A 3,589-nucleotide genomic window follows, 5' to 3' on the forward strand; every position below is an offset into this window, starting at 1 on the left:
ACACCACAGCCACACAACACCACACCACACCAGATATGAAATAGGATACATTCAACTGCAAAGTCTGCAGGAGGTTGGTGGAAGAAAAGATAAATGGGAGGGCTTGGGCTAGCTTCCAGTGCCAGCAGCATGGATCAGCTGCCTCTGACCAGCCCAGTTTGATGAGGCCAGACAATCCAAGAGCCTTGCCAGGCCTTTCACTTGCTGGCTTCTGATGACTGCTCTTTCAGAGAGAACGCTGGGGAAATGTGCAAAAATAGACCAAAGTTCATTAAGCAATCTGGTTCATTAATTATAGCAACACTGGGGAGCACAGCTGTGTATTTTTAAAGGCGTTTTAGTTCTGAGCTCTGCTGGAAGTCAGCTCCTTAAGAAGTCTTAAACATCACTGGAAATAAGATGTCCACCACCTCTGTGGACGCTGACACTCTTTCTGTTGATAAGTATTTCCAGACTACTTATCTTTCTCATGTATTTCTCCTCACTTTCCAGTTTAACTTACTCTCCTCTGTTATCACTGATTCAGACCTGGTTGTTTTAATTATTCCTGAGTTTCCGTGAGCAAACTGTAGACACAGACTCTTAAATTATCACTGATACGGCCCTTCCAATAAATGCTTATTAATTCTAAAGCCATGGTATCACATGGCAATTAGCTGCATATTCTTCCCTGATGTTCTCCAGTGTTTGGTGGGACTCAAGGAATATTCTCAGAAATATATGTGGTGAAATAGTAAGCCAGAGGGCAGCTTTTTTATGATGATGATGAGATGACAGCTATCAGATCAATTCTGGAAACAAAAAAAAAAAAGAAAAAAAGTATCTTTTTCAACAGACTAATAAAGAGTCTTTATATTAAAAAACCACAAAGTAATAAAAAGCACAGAATAAAAGAAAAAGATTTTATCGTGGCTGCTGTGGTATTCTTACTTGTCCACATTAAGGTTTTATTTAGTTTTTCACATTTGTCTACTATTCTTTCAAGGTGCAGCTCATTACATTTTTAAAAGACATTTTCTCCAGCAGCTAATTGAGCTTTATCGATGTGAGTGAGCTGGTATCTGTCACTGACAGCCTGCAGAAGGCCATTTCTTCTATTGCCTGAAAAGACAAAAGAGTCAGACATGACAAACTGCAGTCTGGAATACCTGGCAGCAAGCCTATTAGTGCTACAATGCCAAAGATGCACAAATAAATTACTTACATAACATACACTCACTTCATTTCTGTCACGAGGCTCACCATCCTGAAACAAAAGTAGGAGCTATAATTTTTCTCCCCTTCACAGCTTGTCAGTGCCTTTGAAAGTTAGATATATTATTTATTCTATATGAGACATAATTACTAGCATTCTTACTCTGTTTTGTGAAGTGAGCTTTTTTTTCATTCCTTGTGTAATTTCATGGAATGAGACCTCAGCCTCTCACAAGCTACACTTCTTCTCAGCAGCTGCTCTATATAGTTCACAGAATGGCAGAGGATAGGAAGAATCAGCAGAATCAGCCCAGGTGGGTCTATTTCCTTCCTACCCTCCTTCTGTAGAGTAATCTGCCTGGGTCCTTTTCTGTCCCTGAATGTTTCTGCCTCTGTGGCAGGGATGAGAGCAGACTGTCACCCAAAAAATGACAAAATAGGTCTCAGGGAAGTAGCAATGAAATAAAAAAATGTCTTTTGTGTTCAGGCTATAAACAAATCCAGCCAGGATTTTACTGGCCTACTGCAGATATGCTGGGGGTTCTGTGTGAAACAAAAAAAGCCCCAGACAATGTTCATTGATTAGAAAAAGGTAATCTCAACAGCAGTTGGCCACTAACAGGTATATTCAAACTATGCATATACCACAGAACAGATAAACATGACCTGCATTTCCATGCTGGTATGGTGGTTTCACTAAGGAAAAGCTAAGGCTTTCCCTAGGCGCTGTGTCAGTGGTGCTGTAAAATTAGCACATGCACCGAGGACCAACTTTGGTTTTCTGAGCATGAGACCCTAAAACTACTCACTACAGACATCTCTGGACTACTCTGTACAGCATTTAATTACAAGATCAAGCTCTGCAGATTAATTCAGTGCCTTATGACTTTGTTCAGGTAGGGCCAAAGAAAGATTTTACGGCCTTCATGATTTTTGTAATATATTGTCTGATCTCTCAACGTTACAAAAAACTTGGTTACATATAAAACAGTATTTTTCAAGCTTTAAGTCTTTCATCACCAAACGTCCAGCATTTCATAGAGATATCCCCAGACCAGTCAAAAAGCTGAAAGAAATCAGCTCACAAAGCAATGACATAACTCACTGAAATATGTACACCTGGAGATCGGTTGAAAGGAGAGCTTTAGCTTGAAACATAAATGTAGCTTTATTTATCCATTGCTTTTTCCAACTAGGGAAAAAAATGCATACAACTAAAAAAGAATCCCTCTTTCATACGGAATTTTGCAGAGCAAATGCCTGAAAGCTTTATAGACACGTCCAAATCTGTACCTTCACACCATAGTATGACCTCTTTGTGGATCCATTTCCAGATTTGCCACAGACCTTGCAAATCTTACACTCAGTTCACATTTCCCACCCCAAATCTGACAATCAGTTGTTCAGTAACCAGGCAGAAATTTCCGCTACTCTATCATCAGATTATCATGCTTTAAACTTTTTCAAGTCAGACTTAGCAGCAACATCATTTTATTGATGTGTGCTAAAAGGCAACAGAGGGAAGGGAGAAACCTGCTGTTGATGGTATGAAATCAAGCACCGTGCCACCTGTGGAATATAAATTAAAGCACATACAGCGTCAGATTCACCCAGAATGAAATCTCGTTGACATCAGTAAAACATCAAGGAGACTAGGCATAACTCTTCTTGATTTTCCATTTTACTTATGGAACAAGATAACAATTTACTTTTGTGAAGAGATAACATACCACAAAAGATCTAGAGTGACAATCTATGCATAAGAGTATAAAAGTTCAGTATAACCAAATGTTCAAGCTCATCTGTCACTAATGAACATGCAAGAAATCACACAGCATAATTAGCTGTCATGTTACTCACCTACTGTTGTGCTTGCAAGGAAGTTGGACTGACAAGAGAAAAAGCTGCTATCTCGCTGATAGCCAGAGAGGTGTTGGTGGGTTTCAGTGGCTCTGTTTCACACCCAAATTAGAGAAAAGGAATCTCACCTTCACATCCTCAGAACTGAAATGGTCCTGTTCTGTTCTTCTGATGACAAGTGCATTGACTCTTGCTCTTTGAATTGTGTGTAACACTTGCAGGGCTAAATGTTCACTGGGAGAAAAGAAATAAGAGGTTGGCATTCAGGAGTTGCTGACTCAGTGAAAGAGCAGAGCCCTTTCTTATGGTTGTTCTGTCTCAATTTTACTATATTTAGGGCTAACTCAAGTCTAATCTTCTGTGAGGGTGTTAAAAATTCGAAGAGCAGCAGCTGAAAGAGGTCGGGGCCTGTTCTGCCATGTGAAATGGGTTCTATAATTACCTAGATGTTTAGATCAAACATAGTAGGATCACATCTGGATATATTTCTAAAGGTTTCAGTGCAAAGGACTAGAAAAAGGGAGCTGGTGTTGCT

General features: G+C 39.6%; 2 long non-coding RNA genes across 2 annotated transcripts in view; both read right to left on the reverse strand.

Annotated features, from left to right (window-relative positions):
• LOC109364097 overlaps nucleotides 1–3,589 on the reverse strand; it is a 69,574-nt gene that overhangs the window by 13,888 nt on the left and 52,097 nt on the right. The gene's annotated exons all lie outside the window — the stretch shown is intronic.
• Nucleotides 926–1,430, reverse strand: LOC109364098. The gene is made up of 3 exons (XR_002110102.1): nucleotides 1,358–1,430; nucleotides 1,205–1,246; nucleotides 926–1,101 (listed from the first exon to the last, which is right to left on the reverse strand). It is a non-coding gene; the product is annotated as an uncharacterized LOC109364098 (long non-coding RNA).

The sequence above is a fragment of the Meleagris gallopavo genome, chromosome Z, assembly GCF_000146605.3.
Source record: "Meleagris gallopavo isolate NT-WF06-2002-E0010 breed Aviagen turkey brand Nicholas breeding stock chromosome Z, Turkey_5.1, whole genome shotgun sequence".
Lineage (NCBI taxonomy): Eukaryota > Metazoa > Chordata > Aves > Galliformes > Phasianidae > Meleagris > Meleagris gallopavo.